General features: G+C 41.6%; 1 long non-coding RNA gene across 2 annotated transcripts in view; it reads right to left on the reverse strand.

The window, feature by feature from the left end:
- The window catches only part of LOC146676622 (uncharacterized), a 148,754-nt gene that overhangs the window by 5,581 nt on the left and 118,367 nt on the right, over positions 1-24,806 (reverse strand). The window lies entirely within an intron of this gene.

Raw genomic sequence — 24,806 nt, forward strand, 5'->3', positions numbered from 1 at the left:
CGCGAGATCTTCAACGCACACCTCCGGCAGAGCTTCAACAGCATTCCGAGGGAGACTGGGGACATTGAGTCCGAATGGACCATGTTCAGCGTCTCCATTGCCGAAGCTGCTGCATTGAGCTGCGGCCGCAAGGTGGTTGGTGCCTGCCGTGGTGGTAATCCCCGAACCAAATGGTGGACACCAGAGGTGAAGGGAGCCACCAGGCTGAAGAAGGAGTCCTATCGGGCTTGGTTAGCCTGTGGGACTCCGGAGGCAGCCGACAGGTATCGACAGGCCAAGCGGAATGCGGCTCGGGCAGTGGCTGAAGCAAAAACTCGGGTGTGGGAGGAGTTCGGAGAGGCCATGGAAAAAGACTTTCGGACTGCCTCGAAGAGATTCTGGCAAACCGTCAGGCCTCTCAGTAGGGGAAAGCGGTGCTCTACCTGCACTGTGTATAGTGCTGGGGGAGCGCTGCTGACGTCGACTGAGAAAATTGTCAGGCGGTGGAAGGAATACTTCGAGGACCTCCTTAATCCCACTGACACGTCTTCCGAGGAGGAAGCAGAGTCTGGGGATGAGGGGAATGACCCGCCAATTTCCGGGGGCGAGGTCACTGAGGTAGTTAAACAACTCCTTGGTGGCAGAGCACCTGGTGTTGATGAGGTCCGCCCCGAGTTCCTGAAGGCTCTGGACGTTGTAGGGCTGTCCTGGTTGACACGCCTCTGCAATGTTGCGTGGAGATCAGGGGCAGTACCTGTGGACTGGCAGACCGGGGTGGTGGTCCCCATCTTTAAGAAGGGGGACCGGAGAGTGTGTTCCAACTACAGGGGGATCACACTCCTCAGCCTCCCTGGGAAAGTCTATGCCAGGGTGCTGGAAAGGAGAGTTCGTCCGCTAGTTGAACCTCGGATACAGGAGGAACAATGCGGTTTTCGTTCTGGTCGCGGAACACTGGACCAGCTCTTTATCCTCTCGAGGATACTTGAGGGTGCATGGGAGTTTGCCCAACCAGTCTACATGTGTTTTGTGGACTTGGAGAAGGCATTCGACCGTGTCCCTCGGGGTGTCCTGTGGGAGGTGTTGCGGGAGTATGGGGTGTCTGGCCCATTGCTACGGGCCATTCGATCCCTATACAACCGTTGCAAGAGCTTGAGTCGCATTGCCGGCAATAAGTCGGACTCGTTCCAGGTGGGTGATGGGCTCCGCCAGGGCTGCCCTTTGTCTCCGGTTCTGTTCATAATTTTTATGGACAGGATTTCTAGGCGCAGCCAAGTGGCGGAGGGCTTTCGCTTTGGTGGCCTCAGAATCTCATCTCTGATTTTTGCGGATGATGTGGTTCTGTTGGCTTCATCGGGTGAGGGCCTCCAGCTCGCACTGGAACGGTTCGCAGCCGAGTGTGAAGCAGCAGGAATGAGGATCAGCACCTCCAAATCTGAGGCCATGGTTCTCAGCCGGAAAAGGGTGGAGTGCCCACTCCGGGTCGGGGATGAGTTCCTGCCCCAAGTGGAGGAGTTCAAGTATCTCGGGGTCTTGTTCGCGAGTGATGGGAGAAAGGAGCCGGAGATCGACAGACGGATTGGGGCTGCAGCTGCAGTAATGCGGACGCTGCACCGGTCCGTCGTGGTGAAGAGGGAGCTGAGTGTAAAAGCGAAGCTCTCAATTTACCGGTCGATCTACGTCCCTACCCTCACCTATGGCCACGAGCTGTGGGTAGTGACCGAAAGAACGAGATCGCGGATACAAGCGGCAGAAATGAGCTTCCTCCGAAGGGTGGCTGGCCTCTCTCCCTTAGAGATAGGGTGAGAAGTTCGGCCATCCGGGAGGGGCTCAGAGTAGAGCAGCTGCTGCTCCACATCGAAAGGAGCCAGCTGAGGTGGTTCGGGCATCTAACAAGGATGCCCCCTGGGCGCCTCCTGGGTGGGGTGTTCCAGGCATGTCCCACCAGGAGGAGGCCCCGGGGCAGACCCAGGACACGCTGGAGAGATTATATCTCTCGGCTGGCCTGGGAACGCCTTGGTGTTGGAGCCAAGTCCAGGCCAATATTTTACTCAGTTACATCATGCCATATTTAAGTATTTGTCATGATCTTTAAGTTTTTATTATAATCTTGATCATTTTAGGTTATAATGTAATATGCTGTGCTCCATAAATTAATCCTGCTTTGTTAGTCTGTTGTTGTTGTAAAGTGTTGGTAGATGTCGTAAAGGGGGTGTGTATTTGGCCCGCATGCGGAGGGGTAGGGAAAAAAGGTTAGGTAAGCAAGCAGGACGTGGAGCAACAGTTTTCTGACCGTCGCCGTTTTAATGTTATTTTTTGTAGCCACACAAAGGGAATATAAACGGAGCTCCCACCAGAGGCATTTGTTTTGTACCTTTCGTTTTGTAAGGAAAATAAATGTTTTGCCCCTTTTTTCCTTCGCCTCGTTTTTTGCTACCGGAAGGCATCCAAGAGACTTAACAAGAGCACGAGTCAGAAACTTTACGTTCTGCAAAAGCGGCAAAGAAGGACCGAAGGTTGCCGCTACACCTTGGTGTTCCCCCGGATAAGCTGGAGGAGGTGGCTGGGGAGAGGGAGGTCTGGGCCTCTTTTCTTAGAGCCTCTTCACGACCCGGCCTCGGATAAAGCGGATGAAGATGGATGGATGGATGGAAGAAAATCGTGAGAGAATCGTGATCTCAATTCTAAGCCAAAAAATCGTGATTCTCATTTTATGCAAAATCGTGCAGCCCTAAATCAGATCATCATCCATTGTACGTAAAACGTACAGCTTATTGCACCAGCAGCATCTGCTCTTATATAACTATCATTAGCTTACAGCTTTAAGTGTTTCAGGTATGTGCTAACTAAAAATAAAGACAAGATGATAGTTTATTAAATTTTAATGAAATTTGCAGATTGTTTCGGTGAAGTTTAATAACCTCAGCCGTCTGCTCCTTGCTATCTAAAATATAACAGGACACCGGAGTATATTCTCCAGCATCTCACACTTCTGATAATCAGTTGTCTGCTTGACGTTTACTCAGCTGTGTAAAAACTATAACTTTAATCTTAGCCAAACCGATTTGCTCAGGGACAAATAAAATACTAAAAAAAGCCAAACAATAACATTTTTAAGTTATCTAAGTGACTTATATCATGTTTAACCTGAGTAGCGAAAGACGGCGGTGGGTTTGAAAACGATTTGCCGGGATTCCGGTGTTCTCACCGGCTCTAATGAGCCTTGCTCCCGGCTAGCTATCGAGCTAGTGACTAACAGACGTCTCTGAAAACGTCGGAGCGCTTTTGAAATATGTGGTGTCTTGATAAACTGAGCAGATATTTGAGGTTTACACAGCTACTCTCTCGCCTGAAAACATGTTAAACGTTTATTTTGTGACCCAGAAAGAATAATAAGAGTAATATTAAAACTAACTAGCTGCCGCCATTGTTGGAAACTGAGCTGGGCTGCGCTATGAATTCTGGGACACAGCTTCTTTTTCTTCGGGGTTTAACGGCAGCTGGCATCCTTGTACATGCAGTGCTGCCATCTTCTGTTTCAGTCCGTTATTACACTCTTAAATCCTACTACTTATTCCTGCGTCTTTTGTGATCTTACAAAGCTTCAAACGACGATTTTGATAGTCGACGTAATCGTGACTAGTCGACTAATCGTGGCAGCCCTAGTGTGCATCAGACTTTTGCCCCCCTCTTTTTTGTCACTCCAATGTTCTCAGCTCAGGCTGCATAGGAAGCTGGCATTTCTCTTGCCGGGCTTATTAAAGCCTGTGCTTTAGAGCTCTGGAGCGGGGCTAACACTCGAGGGGGACATGACAGTCATTGGCAGCGACAGCAGTTTAGTGACAGCTTCCTAATGTCAACAGTCACATGGACAGGTAAACATCTAAACGGATAGAAGAGAGGTGGATGGAGAGAGACAGGGAAGGTCATAAGTTGTGGATGAACTCAGCGTGCGGTTCCTGCGTCTTCTTTCCCTGCGCCGTGCAGCTGCTTCAGTGGGAATAAATCCTCATTAGGATGGAAATGGGAAGGCAGACTAACAGAGACGGCTGCTGGAAATGAGTGGGAGTAAAAACGAGATGGAGATGAGGGAGTAGATGATCAAACCTTCAACGTTTTCAACTTTTTTTTCTCTTTTTTTTAACATCCGTTGGGCTCCCAGACAGCCAATCAGTCCTTCTGTCTGTAAAGACTGACAGTAGCTGCTTTTTACTTCTCATCCCTCCCTTCTTTGCACCTTTCAAAACCAACTCTCGTCTTTACTGCAGGGCTCTAGACTAACTTTTTGCCATGGGCGTACCGGTACGCCTAACTTTAAAAAGTTAGGCGCACACAAATTTTATAATAATTGATATAATATAATGTGTTTTTCTGGATACACTGTGCTTTTTCAGCATTCAAAGATTGATGACACCGTGTCAGAGCACTGGCTATGAATTTCAGAAGGATCAGGCCTTAACTTAACAGAAAAGTTAGCAATAGTTCTTTTCCTATTACAGCTACATCCACTTCTGTCGTGCCTAGACTGCTCACTAGGGCTGGGTATCATCACTGATTTCTATAATCCATTCGATTCCGGTTTTCAAAGTCCCGATTCGATTCAACTTAGCCTCAGACAGTCAGAAATATTATAACTCTGATCATTTATCAGTACTGACTTCATCAGAATTGTGAACATCACAGCAGATGCCTTTGTGTGAAAGTAACTGAGAATAAAACACAGAAAAACATGAAGGAGATTTTCCTGGTCTGGCTTTTTATAGCAGATAACCTTAAAAATATTCTACAATGTTCTGCATATGAAGTTTAAATTTCTTCAGTATTGAACAACAGAAAAAATAGGCTTTCTTGTCCGAGGTCATTTAAGTGAAAAAAAGAAAAAGACAGCAGCCACAGCGCTGTAAACAACGGTAGACTGGTGGGTAATAAGCGAATGAATAATACAGAAAACAGAGATTGGAGACGGGAAACTGTTCTTGAAGTACAGAGACAGATAGAGAGAGAGCTAGCTGTGCATGGAGTGTGATTTTAATAGTCGTGGAAGCAAAACAGCAAAATTAATGACATTGATCAAATGTGAAGCGCAGTTTGCTGCTTCTTTTGCTGCTGGCTCTGAATTTTGGTTGGAGAGACAAAACCTGCAGCTCAGAATCAGCGCAAGAAGACGTAATCGCAGCGCGGACCGGACGCATCAGGATCGCTAAGCTCCGACAGCGTGTCCGTGTACGAGCCGTTGGGTGAGAAAGCCGAGAAAGACAAAGTTGATTCTGATGCGTCGGTCCGTTCTGTGTTTACGTCTTTGTGTGGAATCAGTGTACCTGCTCTCATTTACACGGATTCGCATTTGCGACCAAATTGGTTGCACTCTAGAGCCCTGTTACTTGATGAAAGTTGGTTTTGCAGAGTTAATCTTGCAGCTCAGCCACAGCATAGCCCTCAGCAACCAAGAGCATGCTAGCGGGCCGTTGTTATTATGTTATTACTGTGCTTTTCAGAAAATAAGGCACTCTAAAAATCAGTCCTTTGATTTTTCTGGAAATTGACAGTGCTCCTTATAATCCGGTTTGCCTTATGTCTCTACCAGCTTTGCACATCTACAGACTGAAATCTTTGCCCATTCTTCTTTGCAAAACAGCTCCAGCTCAGTCAGATTAGATGGGCAGCGTTTGTGAACAGCAGTTTTCAGATCTTGCCACAGATTCTTGATTGGATTTAGATCTGGACTTTGACTGGGCCATTCTAACACATGGATATGTTTGCTTTTAAACCACTCCATTGTTGCCCTGGCTTTATGTTTAGGGTCGTTGTCCTGCTGGAAGGTGAACTTCCGCCCCAGTCTCAAGTCTTTTGCAGACTCCAAGAAGATTTCTTCCAAGATCGCCCTGTATTTGGCTCCATCCATCTTCCCATCAACTCTGACCAGCTTCCCTGTCCCTGCTGAAGAGAAGCACCCCCAGAGCATGATGCTGCCACCACCATATTTGACAGTGGGGCTGGTGTGTTCAGAGTCATGTGCAGTGTTAGTTTTCCACACAGAGCATTTTGCATTTTGGTCTCATCTGACCAGAGCAGCTTCTTCCACATGTTTGCTGTGTCCCCCACATGGCTTGTGGCAAACTGCAAACGGGACTTCTTATGGTTTTCTGTTAACAATGGCTTTCTTCTTGCCACTCTTCCATAAAGGCCAACTTTGTGCAGTGCACGACTAATAGTTGTCCTATGGACAGATTCCCCCACCTGAGCTGTGGATCTCTGCAGCTCGTCCAGAGTCACCATGGGCCTCTTGGCTGCATTTCTGATCAGCGCTCTCCTTGTTCGGCCTGTGAGTTTAGGTGGACGGCCTTGTCTTGGTAGGTTTACAGTTGTGCCATACTCCTTCCATTTCTGAATGATCGCTTGAACAGTGCTCCGTGGGACGTTGTTTCTTTTTGTAGCCTAAGCCTGCTTTAAATTTCTCAGTAACTTTATCCCTGACCTGTCTGCTGTGTTCTTTGGACTTCATGGTGTTGTTGCTCCCAATATTCTCTTAGACAACCTCTGAGGCCGTCACAGAGCAGCTGTATTTGTACTGACATTAGATTACACACAGGTGCACTCTGTTTAATCATTAGCACTCATCAGGCAATGTCTATGGGCAACTGACTGCACTCAGACCAAAGGGGGCTGAACACACACCCCACTTTGCAGTTATTTATTTGTAAAAAATGTTTGGAATCATGTCTGATTTTCGTTCCACTTCTCACGTGTGCACCACTTTGTGTTGGTCTTTCACGTGGAATTCCAATAAAATTGATTCATGTTTGTGGCTGTAATGTGACAAAATGGGGAAAAGTTCAAGGGGGCCGAATACTTTTGCAAGCCACTGTATGAATCCTGGTTGTGTTTACTGACCTGGAAATGATTTTATGTGCACGGCGCTCGAAAATCTGTCAAATGTTTTAGTACGACTTTGCTAAGCTACGAAGCCGCACCGCTTGATGGATTGTTGGAGCATTACGGCTATCGTAGGCAGGAGCCCCGCGGAGTGATACGTACTGTGCTTCAACATAATATTACTGTATTGTGTGTTTGTTTAACCTCTTTTTAAGTTTTGTGGATATTATACATGGTTGTGCTGAGGATATGTCGGCCAGTTTCCACTGGAAATGCCTTTTGGTTAAACTGTCAGGGAGGAATTTGCATTTGCACTGTTACATTTTTATATAAGTTTAATGCACATGAAAAGCAGCTGCTTATTTAAGTGAAAATACATTGATTGTTTTTGTTTATTTTTTGCACAAATGAAGTGGAGTTGTAAAGTATTTTGTCTCGTGTCAGTTATATCGTTATCGCACATTTTCAAATTTATATCGTGATGAATATTTTTGGCCATATCGCCCTGCTCTACTTCTACAACACGCCTTGTGTAGATGAGTTAGTGAGGCAAACTGATCAGTGTCTGTTGAGTGTTTGGTTTTGTGAACGGCCTCTTTAATGCACGAGGGTGTGACCATCCACATCCTTGTATCTGTCCACTGTCAGCCATTCATTTTGTGCAAATCTGGCCAAGTCTTCCAAGTGTGCGTGTTTTTTTTCCTTCTGACCAGATGCAGCTTTCTGCAACATCACTTTAATGTCCTTATACTGATCACCACACTGTGTATGTGCGCTAAAACAGCAATCATTTCACTGCTCCTTTGTAGTGACAGGTTACAAAACGTCATTAGATGCTGCATGGCTGTACAAGATAGACTTTGGTTAGCAACAACTCTCTGAGGCCTTTACTGTGAAACAGAACGCTGTCTTATCCGGCTAACTTCAAGGTTTAATGTGGGATTTTTTTGTAATCCAAGACATAATGCCAGGTCAACTCATGCTTTGAACCTAATCTGCTCCAGAGCAAATCATGTTCCAAATGAGAGATCAACAGGTAGAAAATCACAACCTACTAACCAGTAAGACCGAAAAAGAACAAAATAAATAAAATCCCCGATCCTGGAAGGTCCCTCAGACCGCTGTGTGCAGAGAGTAGGAGTGTAAAATCTTTCAGCAGAGTCTGATGTCTTTGTCTTTCCATGATGAGCAACAATAATGAACATAGATTCTCTACAACAACTTTATTGTTTTGGAAGTATTAATATATGATCCCAAAACTTCTACATTTAACCTTTTAATCAGACCAGCAAAAATCTAGTATTGAATCTTAGCACAGTCATAAAAAACTATTTGCTAAAAGCATTTTTGCAGCTGAATATTTTAAATTACAGTTAGGATCACTGGTTGGCTGTTTCACCTGTAAGACTTTAAAATAACATGCTAAGGTTTAATAGTCTATAAGGAATACACTCTGAGGCCTGGGCAGTGTTGTGCTAATGAGAGAAGGTTTGTGTGTGCAGTGAAACAGTAATTTTTTTATTTCATAATTTATTGATATGTTTGATCCTTTCTGAGCTGCGTTAATGAAGCAGTCATTAGAGCACCATGTCCGCTAGAATAGTTCTGTAGTTTGATGCTTGAGTCGTTGCAGACTTGTTGAAACTCCCTCACCCGTCAAAGCAGCGTCTTTGTTATTTGAGTCCAGCAGATGGCAGTGTTTCACTGTCTGACGGCTGTCTGAAGCTTCAGCTGGATTATTCGTTTAAATGAGATCGTTTTATAAAACTTACAACAACAGGCCTGAACCTGCTCAGCTCCAAAGAGCTGGCTAAACGATGGGGCATGTTCAGAATCTTCCTGAAGTTTAACAATTTCCCAAAAAGCTCCACAAAGTGAATTTTCATATGAGACAAGAAGGAAAGAACAGGGTGTGACGTGGAAGGGGCCCTCTGGCAAACAAATTACTGCTTTTATTAAGTTACAAAACTCGCAGTCTTGTTCACGAGTGATCAGAGAAGGGAACAGGAGATGGACAGATGGATCGGTGCTGCGGCTGCAGACTCTTCACCAGTCCCTCTTTACCAGTCGATTTACGTCCTTACCCTCTGTCACAACGGGACTGAACGGACTCACGCGTAGGCTCTGAGTAGGGAACAATAAAGGTTTTTTATTTACAGAAGCACCAGGTGATCTATTTACACAGTGGGGAAAAGACGGGTTCCGGGAATCCACACACGAACAGGAGGGGGGAAAGACACTTGCAGTCCACACACGCTCCAAAGTCCTCACTCCATCCACGCTCCACGCTCCTCTTCACACTCCACAAGAAACACAAAAGCTCGCTCCAATCCTCACACACTTGATCGCTCAGGTAACACAGGGGCAGGTCCAGGGAAATCTATTCACAGAGATGCAAAAGGTTACTGTAAGAAGTAGGGCTGCCACGATTTGTCGACTAGTCACGATTACGTCGACTATCAAAATCGTCGACGACTGATTTAATAGTCGACGCGTCGTTTGAAGCTTTGTAAGATCACAAAAGACGCAGGAATAAGTGGCAGGATTTAAGAGTGTAATAACGGACTGAAACAGAAGATGGCAGCATTGCATGTACAAGGATGTCAGCTACCGTTAAACCCCGAAGAAGAAGAAGAAGAAGCAGCTGTGTCCCAGAATTCATAGCGCGGCCCAGCGCAGTTTCCAACAATGGCGGCAGCTAGTTAGTTTTAATGTTACTCTTATTATTCTTTCTGGGTCACAAAATAAACGTTTAACATGTTTTCAGGCGAGAATGTAGCTGTGTAAACCTCAAATATCTGCTCAGTTTATCAGGACACCACATATTTTCAAAAGCGCTCCGACGTTTTCGGAGACATCTGTTACCCACTAGCTCGTTAGCGAGCCGGGGGCTAGGCTCACTAGCGCCCTGAGAACACCGGACTCCCCGCAAATCGTTTTCAAACCCACCGCCGTCTTTCGCTACTCAGGTTAAATATATATGAGTCACTTAGATAACTTAAAATGTTATTGTTTGGCTTTTTTTTTTTAGTATTTTATTTGTTCCTGAGTAAATCAGTTTGTCTGAGATTAAAGTTATAGTTTTTACACAGCTGAATAAACGTCAAGCAGACAGCTGATTATCAGAAGTGTGAGATGCTCCAGAATATACTCCAGTGTCCTGTTATATTTTAGATAGCAAGGAGTTTATTAAACTTCACCGAAACAATCTGCAAATTTCATTAAAATTTAATAAACTATCATCTTGTCTTTATTTTTAGTTAGCACAGACCCTAAACACTTAAAGCTGTAAGCTAATGATAGTTATATAAGAGCAGATGCTGCTGGTGCAATAAGCTGTAGTTTTACGTCTAATGGATGATGATCTGATTAGTCGACTAATCGCAAAAATAATCGGTGACTAGTCGACTATCAAAATAATCGTTTGTGGCAGCCCTAGTAAGAAGATCGCTAGGGAAACACGAGAATGAACTGAGCTGGGGTTAACACTGACGAGAGTCGGCAACGGTCCAGCGACGAGAAATACAGGGCTGCCATCTTATAAGGGGACTGGAACACTGTTGGGTGATGAGCCACAGGTGTCACCAGGTGCGTGGGCCAAGGGCAGGAGCCCACAGATGAGCTCCGCCCAGGCAGTGAGAGAAGGAGGGAGGGAGAGAGCGGGGACAAAATCAAAACAAAAAAACACATGTAGCCACACTGAGGCGACCGGGTAGACACAGGGACCCTGACACCCTCGCCTTTTTCACAAATGTCATGTATGAAAATCTATAATAACTCCAGTTATACGGATATCAATATCCTCATAAGTGAGGATATTGATAAACTGATTTGAACTTTTACTGATTTCTGTTTAGATATAAATTGATTCAAAGTGGTCAGATATGCAGATTCTGACCTTTCCTCTGGCAAATATATAAACTCACTGAAAACAGTTTGACTTTTCAGAGAGTTTCCTATCTATCTGTATTTTTACTTTAATAGTTAAGCACGATTAACATTTAGGAAAATGGAAAAATAAACAAGTTAATAAATGAAATGAAATAATACTGATTTATATATTCACTCTGTTTACTTTTTCGATATAGAAATACAATGAAGACTTCCATGTTCCTGCTGGTGGCGCTCTCTGGCACTGTGCTCTGCATGACTAACGGACATGTTCAGAAAACCAGCAGATCATCAACATGATCCCACAAGGGGGATGTGATGATCTGATAGCAAACAGAGATAATAATGGTAACTGTAAGCGCAAGAATACCTTTATCATTGGTGACTTTAATCAAGTTAGAACAATTTGTGATCCAAGCAATTGTATCAATGCAAATAGAAATCTTTATAAAAGCCCCACAGACGTGCACATTCTGTATTGTAAACTGCTGGGACAAACAACGATACCCATTGTACATCCAGATACGGATGAAAAGGCGTATTGTAATTGCATGTGATAAAATCAATACTTTCCTTCAGCCTGTGCACTTTGAATGTTGCTCTTGAGTTGAGAGATGCTGTAAGCTTGCTGCCATCTTTAAACATCACTTCATGATGCTGGTTTAGATGCTTTATAAGACTTTGTTACGTTTCTTAAACAGTGATGAAAATAATAAAGAGGAAATATGAGAGAAGTGATTTTCAGTGAATGTTGAAAAAAATCCCACAATAACAAAAATGATGGCAACATTGCTACACTTTGCTTTCTTAGCTTGCATATTGTACATTTTCACAGTTGTTTCTGATTGGCTCCATCTTCTCTCGTTGTCACAGCTGTTGCTCAACTTTCAGCACTCATTCAATTAAAAAAACAACAAACAAAAAAACCAAGCTGCTGCTGGTAAGGTTGGCATTCTTGCAAGACTCAGTAACACAAAACAAATAAAAAAATGCACATCCCATGTTTATCCCATGTGATTCCAGGCTGAGTTTATGCATTTATGCTTATTTGTTTATAAAATATTATAAGCTGGTCTGAGGTCATTTGTTACTAAAGAAAAACAAACAAACACTGTGTCATTATTTAATCCACTAAAACTAAGACACAATGCAGAAGCAGTGTGTGAAAACTAAGTGCACCTTCACTGGTGTAGCATCTGCCTTAGAAACAATGAAGTCAAATGAAACTGTTGAATCATCTCTATGTGCTAAAGGCTCATTTTAATGCAGCATTAATCACGTTGCTTTAACAGTGCTGCATTTTAATAATGTTTATCACGTTCTTTGTAGATTTTAATTATCAGCATCGTCGCTGTGAGAACATGTCTGGTTGGAGCAGGCGGCACTCAGGGATCATGTTGTGTGGAAGAAGAGTCATGTGATTGTTTTTTTTTAAAGATTTTTTCTATGAGTGCACAGAGTGTGAAACAGAAAGATAGGATCGACAGAGAAAGCTGATCATGTCTGTTGTGACACCTGCAATCTCTGACTAGAGTTTTAGGTTCTGTCAGGCAGCTAACACAAAGAAAGCCTGGCTTCATTGTACAAATACAACTTACATATACAACACATGACATATTACACACAGTCATTATTTATTCAACAAAAACTAAGCCAGATGCAGTTTTTGGATTTTATTTCAAAATGTTCTTATTCTGATTGTTTACTTAATATATTTAGACACATTTGGTTTATTTCTATAAAAATGATATTTTACACAAAACTTCAAACAGCTGCCTGCAAACATGGCTCTTTATTGTAAAGCCAGGTATGAACAACAACCTGCAGCTGCATGCTGTTGTGCTCATTGGTGTCACATTAGGTTCTGAACCACAAACAGAGAAGTTTCTTAGAACTGCTGGGCTAGTGATGTAGGTGTTGATGCAAATGATGGCTTAGGGTGGTGCTACGACAGTGTATAAAAACTGAAGCTCCCAGAGCCAAGTGTTATTTGTTCTTCCGTAACTGAGGTGAACTATAACCTGCTCAGGTAGAATTTAATAACAGCGTGTCTGAACTGCTCGTCTCCAGGCTTCACGTCTCATTCTGTAAGAACTTGTTGTTTGTTTATTAACTTTTTATAAACAACAGACTTTTGTATACTTCCAAGAAAGAGGGAGAACTTACTCTTCTGCCACACTCACGTTCATCTTTATCTGTCATCAGTTCAGATAAAAGCATCACTGATTATTCTGAACACTGTTTTAAAGCTTCTGCGTCACTCTGATTTCTTCTTAAAGTTGGCAGACAGGATTGTGAAGAAGGACATAGTGGATCCCCCCTTTTAATGAGCATATTATCTGTGAACACTGAATACAAACAACCTAAATGCTCATTAAAGAAGCAGTTTGGCTCATAAAGTGCTCTGTACTTGTTTTATGCAAGTGCTGTTTCTGGAAACAACCATCATCTGTAATCAACACAGGACTTATTGAACTGTCAGGTGTGCAGACAACATGGCACATTTTGGGAACACCTATAGTTGATGTCTTAATTATGAAAATAGCTACTATGTAGTTGATGCTTCCTGTTCTGCCAGAGCAGGTGCAGCCTTTGTGGAAGTGGGTTCCACTGGACCAGCGTCTGTGAACGATCCATTGTGGGTGATTTTTTTTTTTTGACCTTACATCTGTGTGTAAGGACCAACCACAACCATCTAAAATCTTTGCATGTTATTTTATCTTCTGTGTAAGAAGTACACAGCATACCCTGATGATCAGCTTCAAGGGTTCTCAGTGTAGGATGCATACAGTATGTCATGCTGAAATATAGAGCACGTACAATAGAACCCACTAGAAACCAATTATTTTAGCCTGGTTCCTTAAATCTATGGCATTTTTCCCATGCTGACTGATATGCTGCTCAGTGTCTTTTGCTGTCTGTCATGATCCTGGGCCATGTTGGCCCAGCATTCTTAGTTTTCATATGTTTTGTGTGTTGTTCTTTATTTATGCCATGGTTTCTGTTAAGATGTTCCTTATTTGATTACCTCCTGTGTGCCCCTCTGTTTATCTGTGAGCCCTCGTTTCCCCTCCTTGAGTTTTATTCCATGTTTTCCCAGCCCGTTATGTCCGTGCTCTCCCCGTGCTGTCTCTCCTCCTCTCTGAACCTCCGTGTACTTCCTGTTTTACTTTGACAGTCTCCCGTCAGTGTTGCGTTCACTCCTGCCGTGTCTTGTTATGATTATCAGTGTCACCTGTGTTCCCCGTGTGCTCCCACTTCCCTCGTTAACCCTCTGTGTATTTATGTCTGCGTCTCCCTCAGTTCTGTGTCGCGTTCTCCCTCATTCATGGCCGTGTGTTTCTCTGTGTATTACGTTAGTTTCCTCGTTTAGGTTGTATGGTTTCTCTCTCCAGCAATAAAGCTGTGTTTTGAGTTCATTCCTGCCTCCGTGAGCTTGCGTTTGGGTCCTCATCCTGCCTGCACACAGCCGCAACCATGACAGTCTGCTTTTAAATCAGATGTCACTCTGAACATAAACACAAGCCACAGCAGCCCAGCTGTCTTAGCTGAGTACAAGGATACATTTACTCTCTTTGTGTAAAATATTGTGATGATTTTACATTATATTAGGCAGGCAGCTGCCCAAATTAAACCGTGACTATTAGCAGTTTGGTTATTTTGAACGCCTCGGCTGGAAAAAATTCAAAATGGTTTGTAAGGTTGGCCACAGCTTTGTATGTAAAGGGGAGTTAGAAGATTGCTTCATATTTTAAGATTGATTAAGATTAATTAATATTTTTAATTGTTTTATTTTACATCTCACCTTTTACACTGCATTGAGTTGCTGCCATGTGATTGGCTGAGTGTACATCGTTCTTTGTTTCAAAATGGACTTAATGCTTGGTTGAACAGTTGTGATGTTTATCTCCTTTAGATTTATTTTTTATTTTCATGATGAAAAATGGTTTGTTGGTTCATACCTATGAAGTTACAGTGTTTCTGAAAAGCCTAAAAAGATGAATTGTTACCATAGTAAACTTCAAAACAGACTTTATTATATGATATAGTTATAAAATTGGATAAAAACTGACTTCAGCATAATATAAAATAATGTGTTGTCACTATGTATGCATTGGTCAACTTTCAGATCTATGAAGTTCAGCTCCCCGAGCTGTGTCTCCCTTCTGTGGCCCATTCCCTCATTACTACCCTGTGTATTTAAGCCCTGTGTTTTCCCACGCTTGGTGTCGCGTCGTACCCTCAGACCCTGCCTGTGTGTTCCTGCTTGGTTTCATGGTTTGGTTTCTGTTTTTGTTTCATGCCAGCAATAAAAGCTGTGGTTTTAGTTACATTTCGTCTCGGAGTCCTGCATTTGGATCCACATTTCCACCTGCCCGCACTCAGAGCCCTGACATCAGCATAATATAAAATAATGTGTTTTCCCGATACCTGATTTTTAGCACTATGTATGCATTGGTCAACTTTCAGATCTATGAAGTTCAGCTCAGTTATCTATGTTTTCATTTTTAGTTTCCATTTGCATTTAGATGCACGGCCGATTCTCTGATGTGTGATCTGTTTCTACCTGTGCTGATGCTAGCAGGACTAAAGCTGATCAAGCAGCAGTAAATATGTGAAGCAAGGCTGAAGGATACACTCATAAAATGAACAGAATCATAAGAATATAACAGCACGAGCACTGCAAATGCAACTAAAACATGTTGACATCAAATGGTATGTTATTTGAAATCTATATGAAATAATGACACATCTATGTTTTCCAATTGTTTTTATTTATTAATTTTATTTTTTCCACAGTTTTGTAAATCAGTCTGTCTCTGGACTGCCAGCCAACACATCCACAACACCAACAACTCAGACAGCACAAAGCCTTTTAAGTTGGCGAGGCGTGATAGCAAATGCAGCGCAGGTACATCCATCTGACCTGCAGCAGCATCGCAGACCACGCCCCCCCTCCACACCACTCTTTCCTCACAGTTGCTCGCCATCGTTGCGCTCAGAGGGTAGAAGGTCCCGATCGAAGTGCACAGGTAACTTCCCTTCACATTTCACGACAATGATCCTGTTGGTGAGAAGCCTGCCTTCATACTGGCAGCTGGGTTTCCTGGCTCCCTGATGCTTTAGCTTACATTTAATTATGCGAAACGTTGCGGTACTATACGTCATGCCGCTATTTTCATCGTACCTCCCATCACCTCTACAAATGGATTTGACCTTTGCTGGAATGCTGAGGATGAATGTGTTGGTTTCCTTACAACTGTTGTCAAGTTTGTAGATATTCCTATTTGATATTTCTGTGTTACACAGCTTTTCAGTCATCTTAGCATCTACATGCTGTCTTCTAAACTTTTCATAAGGTGTTTCTTCAAGTCGGTGCTCGCTTGGTTGAAAATTGTTCACTTTGGAAAATCCGGAAGCAAAGAGCAGCACGAGCATCATGCAGACAAACAGAGTCTTCATCGTCTCCTGGAGAAGAAAACACATGGACGTTTTTCCACATTAAGAATTTGGCAGATACATCCTTTTGGATCCTGAAGCTCAGTAAGTCGTCTTTGTGAGCTGCAAACACACACGACAAGAGGACTGATAGACCTTTTTCTTTAAATGAAAGAAGTCGTTTTATTTATAGTTTTCTTTTTTATTTATTTATAATCATATATATTACTTTGTTCTCTGTTTATTTTTTATTTTTCAACTGTTAGGACGATTTCTAAATATCCTGAACAAGCCTGATCTGGACGGCTCCTGGAAGCAGATTCAGGCGTGATGATGTCATTTTCAACTGGAAAAAGAAGCTTTGAAAAGCTGAAGTAGTTTAAATGTTTAGATATTTAACCTTGTTGTATTACTTTATATTTTATATTCATCGTATTAAGACATCAAGATATTTGTTTTTGCCTTAAAATTTTGTGTTTTCATTTATACTTTTTGTTATTATTTTTTTTAATTTTGTCATTTTGCCTTTTTTACTTGATGTGATTTGGATAAATATATATTTATATCTACAGATATATTGAGAGAGTTTTTCTCTGGGTTTCACAAGCCCATTTTATAGATAAAAGTCCAGGTCATAATAGATCCGGTTCATTAAGAACAAAGTTTAAATCCTATTTAATATAAAAGCCTTTCTGCACTCAGTTATTCTTTCCTGTCACATGTTTCAGTGTGCTCTGTAGTAACAATGACACACTGCAAAATAAAAATAATAAGACACTCACCTTTTTTTCCTTTACTAATGATGATGATTAACCTGCAGTGGTTCAGGTATAAGTTGGTTGTCTGGAACAGCAGGTGATGAAGATGTGGTGAAGGGTCTGTGGTTCATGTATATAGTGGGTTCATTACATAACTGGATAGGCAACATCTGACAGTCAGTTTAAATAAGATCTTGTTGTATTTGAACACAAATCAGCAAAAACAGGTCTCTCACCGTGCAAATATACAGCTTACGTAAGTTTAGTGTGCTCACCGAATGCAGTGTTTAGTGTAGCAGCAGAATTATGACAGTTTATGGAGATGTTCAACGTGAGCCTGCTGCCCAGCTTTAAAAGGAAAATCATTTTAAATGATACATAATAAGTTCTTACCAAAAGAGGAATGCAGACGGAGATGAGCAGAGATCTCTTCTGCAGTTCAGATGCTGCTGTGAGTTCTAGTTCACTTCTGTCACAGAGGAACAAAGTGTGTTTGGATCTGGACACTTTGATTTTTATACTTCTGATCAGCACCACCTCAAATAATCCTTTGCATCCACACCTACATCACTGGCCCACCACTTCTAGGAAACTTTAACACTTCCCTGCTTGTGACTCAGAAAGATAATGCAAATATGATGACCACTGACCACAAGAACCTGCATGTAGATGCAGCCTGTTTTTCCACATCTGGCTTTAGAAAAAAAATTAATGCACAAACAAATAGATTTAAAATAAAAAGATGTGTTGGTATATTTTGACCTTTCAAATAAACTATTAACACTTCTTTTTTCCCCTTTTTAAGTATAATTTTTGGCAAATAAAGTGAGTGTTTTGACCATTTGCAGTTAAAATGTTGAACAATCTTTTTATTTTTGATTTACTACCAGTTGGTTGTAATAATTTCATATGAGGATTTACATGGATGTATAACAAAACAAAGGATAAAAGTATATATAAAAGTATATTTAATGAAGCTGATCGAACAACAGTGCAATATGGCATGATGACAGTGTTTACAATTTTGGCAGGAGAACAAAAGATAAATATTATAAAATACAAGACATGAAAATCTCAGAGGTCAGGGGTCGGGGGCCCAGGAAGTCTGACCCGCAGATTCCAGGTCTGACTTCGAGTACATAAAATATCATCTTTCTTGTGGGGAAGGAGCCTGAGTTAGAGCAGGAAGTTACACCATATTGATATTGTTGGGGTAGCCTCAATGCCAGTGTTGGACTCTCCAGTTTCCTTGAAGGAGGTTTGACTTTGTGCCATCGTTGGCTGGACTCTGTGCTCATTGATATCCCCGTATCAGTGAGTTAAGACACCATGCATTTATTTTCTGTGTGGCACACAACAAGAAAACAAGCCAAGAGAGAACACATCAGCCTCCAATGACAGTTTATTAAAAGGTTTATTGGAGGTTATTTGTTGTGTTATTGAACCTGTGTGCTAATGAAAGAGTGTCCTTAATAAACGTACTCCATAAGGAAGTGTGTTCACAAGTGCACAGAACACATTAGGGCACAGGTCAGTGATCGGTTTTACAATTGTATTGTCAGATCGATGGACACTTTCGGATACTTGGATATTCAGGTGATTAGAGGAGCAGAGATGATCAGCTGATCAGGATTTGGTGGTGTGTTGGATCAGGTGGTGGAGAGATACAGGACAGGCCTGACATACACAAACGTATAGTGAAGGTGCAGAGGCTCAGATCTGTGACATCGTCCCAGCTCAGTGTCCATATTTAGATGTAACAGTGCTATAGACTTTACCTGACAACTTGTATGAGTAATGTTTTCATCTCAGGCATGTCAATTTCATTTGTGAATATATTTTTAATACTTGTACAACAGATTTTTTTGAGTGTTAAATAGAAATTATATGCTGAAACTGAAGTGATGGGTCGCACTCTTTAGTTCACCCCTGCTCTCGAAACAATGTAGGTGGTCCAGTTAACATATTTACATTTTTTCATTTGCTGTTTCACTTGCAAAATATTTCCAGTGTGACATTTGATCAGGTCTTGTAAACCTTGTCGTTAACCAAGCAGTCACTCCCAGGCTGCTGTGCTGATCACCGGATCTTAACTTCATTGTCACAGTGCACTCAGAACAAAACAGCCATGCAGAGATATGAGTCACAGTGACATTAAAACTGATGAAGACCGTCGTCGTTAGAACCAGCAAACTGAATGAACTAAAAAAGATCATCTAAATTCAACTGGTCTAAAATATCAGGATCTCAGTGTTAAGTCCATATTTTTGAAGTAGAAGCTTTTACTGGTTTTACTTAAGAAAAAGAAATAATAAGGAATTGTTTTGGAATTTGTCCAGGTTAACAGATGAAATCATGTTCAGTGCTTTGTCCTGTCAGTAAACACAGATTCTTTATTTGCACTGAATGGGACAGCATATAATTTCACTGCTTTTGGCATAATGACAATAAAAGATAGTTTCAAAGTCTGACCTGCAAAGCCCGTCCACCCAGTGTCCTCCTCAGTCCTGCTGGTTGCATGATTGCTGTAGAAGTGCTAAACTACTGTGACCTGATTAATTGAACTGAGCTCACACTGCAATAACTAATCAGTGAGGTGGTAGTTTAAGTACTTCATTACCAAAATGTATAAATGAAGTACATCAGAAGATGTTAGGGAAGAAGGACTTCACCGGGTGGGCCTGGACCCCCGAGGCCTGTCCCTGTGCCGACCTCGTCTGAGTCTAATAGATTTATAAGATAGAGCTCATCAAAAGACTAAGATATGAATATAAACATGATATTTGTCAGTTTAATTTAATGTTAAGTTGAACTGGAGTTAACCAGAATCCTTTACTCTTCCAACTCCTCTACTTTGTCTAACAGTTAGCTTAGCTTAGCCTAGCCAAGTTTTCTTTGCAAAATTGCTAATTGCATGGTTTCAAATTGCAGTTTTGATTTTAAGTGGACTAATTGTTCAGACCTGCTCTGGGGCCTGTCTGAAGTATTAAATTGACATATATTTGTCTCAACACCTACGCAGGAGAACTTTTTTGTAAGTGTGAAATGGAAAATAGAAGAAGAAGTAGAGATGTGGGTGTTCCTATTTACATGTTTTTATTTTCTGTTTCTTTAGCCAAACATGTTATTTGATCAGAGCACCTGCCTGTACACCTGCTGTTAACCAAGCAGTTATTTTCAAGCTGCTACACTGATCACAAAGTCAGGACATATGAATGACAGGAAGTGTCCAGTGTCACGTACCGATATTAATGACAACAATGATGGGTCAAAGCAACATATGAACATTTATTACGATATCCTGATAAATGTAATGCAGCGGGATAACTTCTACAGTTATTATGTTAGTGATGATGCCTCTTTGCTTTTCATTTATTCACAGCTTTGTGGCGTACGATGGAGTGTCAGGGCCACATTAAGATGATAACCTGCCACGGCTGCAGTACCCTCTACAACACGGCTTGTGTCGATGATTTAGTGAAGCAAACTGATCAGCTGTCTCATTGTGTCTTTTGTGTGTTTGGTTTTGTGTTTTCAATGAACTGAAAGCCCTCTTTAATGCACGAGGGTGTGACCATCCACATTCTCTCATCTGTCCAGTGTCAGACGTTCATTTTGTGCAAATGGTCAAGTCTTCCAAGTGTGCGTGCTTTTCCTTCTGAGTGCTTTTCCTTCAGCGTCTGTGTTACTCGCGTCCAGCAGATGGCAGTGTTTCACTGTCTGACGGCTGTCTGAAGCTTCAGCTGGATTATCCGTTTGCTATGTTTGCCATGTTACAGTCAGTGGGGAGGAAAAACTCCCTTTTAACAGGAATATCTAGACATGAGTGATTACTGCAGTGGGGCACTATCTGTGCTATCTATAAGAAATGTTAGCAACAATAAAACTCTGAGGATCAGGGCTCCATTTCACTCCAGTGTTCAGTGGCATTTTAAAAGAGTGAATACCGACGCTGAATGTCTTTGTAAAGCAAAAGCACTTTGTTAGCCTTTACAGAGCAAAGCTATGGATCAATGTGCAGTGAAGAAAAATCGAGGTGGCCAGTCTGTCCTTTCCTAACCAATCACAGAGCTCCTTACATTGCACCATGTGGCTAATTTGCGTTTTACTGATATTGCTGGGCTGCTGTCAATCATTTTGTCTTTATATTACAACAGAGCATTGACCTTTAACCTGTTTAATTCATACTGAGTATTTAAAAAAAATGTATTGTCATAATAAATTGTGCCTCACTGAAACACCATTTTGCATTAGCCTCTATCACCTGACTTGTCACTGATGATATCACTGCATGAGCAGGCGAGCGGTAGCGGCGGGGGGGTGTAGGTGAAGCTCGTGAAGAACAAAATTCTGTACGAGCGGACGCAGTGAGTCCAATAACCAGGGGTAACTGGAAATAAGGTGTTGTAGGTTGGCTTCCACAGTGTAAAGAGACACTTCTCCCTCATGCTCTAACAGCTGGTAAATCAATTTAGAAGCAGAGTCGATAACGGCCTCCTGAAGCTCCCTAGGTGGGGTGACTGCCGCTGGATCCATATCTGGCTGGTCCGTACTGTCACGGCGGGTGAGGAGAGCCGTGTGAAAATAATAAATGAGGATCCAATCGCAGGCAGTAGTGGAGAAGTGAAGGTGGTTTATTGAACACAAAAATAAATATGGACAAACAGCAAATGGAGCACGAACTAAACTACAGAGCACAAACACACGGGTGAGACATGGTGGACACACAGACGGACCAGCAACTACAATGACAGAGGACACGACTTAAATACACAGAGAAACACAGGGGAATTACACACAGGTGGTGGACACAGCTGGGAATAATCACCAAGACGAGACAGAGGTCAAACTGAACACACTCACATGAGACGCAGACCTTCACAATAAAACAGGAACAAGAAACCATCACACTAAGACGCAGACTCGACATAGAGAGAGAGACAGAAAATGACACATGGAACTAAACTAAACCTGCAAAAACATGACAACTCAAAATACTGGGTCAAACTGACCCAGAACCGTGACAGACTTTCTATAATGTTTTGCTTGAGCATGTCCTGCTTTTCTGTAATGTTATTTCTACAGTTTTAGCAGTTCTTCTCGAGGGAAAGAGAAAGATGTAAAAATCTTATACGTTATATATGTTAAATAACATGTGTAGTGCTCACATGTAATGCAGATGTTAGCTTTGATCTAACCAATAAATCCTGATTGGATGTTGTTAGCGTTAGCACTTGTGTTTGCTTCCCTGCTGTACAACAGCATTACCAAAATACAACTGAAGAAACAAACTCAGTTATGAAAAGTTTGTGTTCAGTTTGCAGTCGCTGAAAATAATCACACCTTTGGGAATGACATGGAAATGCTCCCACACTAAAGATTGGGTTTTGTTTTGGGGATTTTCCATCTTAATTTATCTGTCTTATTTGGCTACATCTACGACACTGCTATGCTCTCTCTTGCCTATGTTTTCGTGGCTGCTGCTATCTGTATTTTAATATATATATATATATGCAATGAAAATTCCCGTCTCGCCCCTCCCGGCAGTCTGTATACTTTAAGCTCGGGTAGTTTTTACACAGGATACGGGAGGATTACTGAGAAGAACCTAAGCAAACACGTGACAAGTTTTCAACAGGAATGAATGACAGTAAAAATGTTACCTCACAGATCGTTTTCATGCCATCAGTAATGAGCTGGTTTCAGCTGGACTGGACACACTCAAATGGCAAAGAAGGTTGTGTAGCCTTTGCAGAGAAGATGAAATGCATTCATGTAAATCAAAATGCATCTTTTAATTGAGGTAGAGGTTTGTCAGAGATATTATTCTCATAATGTACCTTTGTCCCAGCTGATTACCTTCATTAAACAGCAGGTTGCAAAAACCTCTTGTGTACCTCTTTTCAACCACGGGGAGGCGCTACAGCTTCATTCCTTTCACACTAAGGCAGCGGTAGGGAACTCCAGGCCTCGAGGGCCGGTGTCCCTGCAGGTTTTAGACGTTCCCTACCCCTGCACTAAGGCCTTTGAAATCTTCATTAACACTGAGCTTGAAATTTCTATCAGTCGAATGCAAAGGAGTCCTGTGGTTGTAGGACAGAGGTAGGGAACGTTAATCTGCCATCATTTAGATTATATGACAACAACCTTCAAATCTGAAGTCTCAGAAATCTGCTTCATGTACAAGTTCCTCCAATAATCAGGGCTAATATCACCAAATTGTACATAAACAGACTTTTACATGTTAAAAAACAATATAAAATACTATATTATTAACAAAATATCTTAAGATACAGCTACAAATTGCTTGAAACATTTGCAATGAAATGTATAAAACAGCTTTATTGTCAGTGAGGACAAAGTTATAGTGATGCTGTGCTGGAGTGTTCAAAAGAAGACAGAGACATGAAGTATAAATATTGTATAATATTAAATATAAGAAAGAACAAAGTTATAAAAACATTAATAATTGAAATCTGCAACAATATTCACATAAAGTGTAAAATACAGAGTTAACTGTTTAATAGGTAAAGTTTAGGTCTTGCAGTCAAACAATGATCCCAAACACAGCAGCAAATCTACAGCAGAATAGCTGAAAAGCAAAGTCCAGACCTCAACCTGGGACATTCAGAGAGCTGTGCTTAAATAAATGCCCACAAAGCTCAAAGAACTGAAGCAACGTTGTAATGAAGAGTGGGCCAACATTCCTCCACAACAATATGAGAGACTGATAAAGTCAAGCAGAAAACAATTAGCTCACATTTGTGCTGCTAGAAGTGTTTCTAGTTATTCACAGGACTGTAGTTTGAATTTAAAGAAATGTGAAAGTGCACTGAAATTAACATAAAGTTATTGCAATTTTTAAAAAAAATCAAGAAATCTAAGAGGAAGAAACAATGTAAACCACACAATTGTTTTCCTTATATTCTCCACACGGCAATGCACATAACAGACATAAAATATTTGCATTTATCAATAGAAAATATACAATTTTTCCATAGTCATAGCCAGGCCCGATTACTGCCAAACCTGTGCTGAATCAATCACTTAAACAGGACCTGTCTGACAAAGTAGAGTAGACCAAAAGATCCTCAAAAACTACACATCATGGCGCAATCCAAGGAAATTCAGAAGCAAATAAGAAACAAAGTAATTGAGATCTCTCAGTCTGGAGATGCAACGTCAAGATGAACAGAATCCAGTTTCTGGGATCCTGAAGGAGAATGTCTGGCCATCTGTTCACGACCACAAGCTGAAGTGCACTTGATCCAAAGCACACCAACAAGTCCACCTCTAAGCAGCTTAAGTAAAACAAAAGAAAGACTTTGGAATGGCTTAGCCAAAGTTCATACGTGAATCTGATTGAGGTGCTGTGACCTTGGAAAGGTGGTTCATACTCAAAACCCCTCCAGTGTGGCTGAATTACAACAATTTTGCAAAGATGAGTGGGCAGAAATTCTTCCAGCACCTCGTAAAGGACTCATTGCCAGTTATCCCAAACGCTTTATTGCAGATGTTTCTACTCAGGGTGGCCCAACCAGTTATTAGGTTTAGGGGGCAATCACTTTTTCCACACAGGGCCATAATAATGGCCGCCTTAATAATAAATGCCTTGATTTAGGAACTACTTTTAATGTTTACTTGTGCTATTTTGCAAAAAATAAAATCTCTGCAAAAACATCAAAACTGCTGACCATCTGACCTCAATATGAAATTATTAATCTTTTGACCAAAAACATTTAGATTTGTAAAAATAAAGAAACCATAGAGGAACAAACAATGTTGTTTGCTACGTTCTAACATGGCAATCTAAATAACAGTAATGCAAACATATATATTTATCAATAAAAACAGATCGCCTTTTCACTG

Source organism: Rhamphochromis longiceps, linkage group LG3 (genome assembly GCF_057381845.1).
Source record: "Rhamphochromis longiceps isolate RC_006_pf linkage group LG3, R_longiceps_female_GT1.1, whole genome shotgun sequence".
NCBI classification, from domain to species: Eukaryota; Metazoa; Chordata; class Actinopteri; order Cichliformes; family Cichlidae; genus Rhamphochromis; species Rhamphochromis longiceps.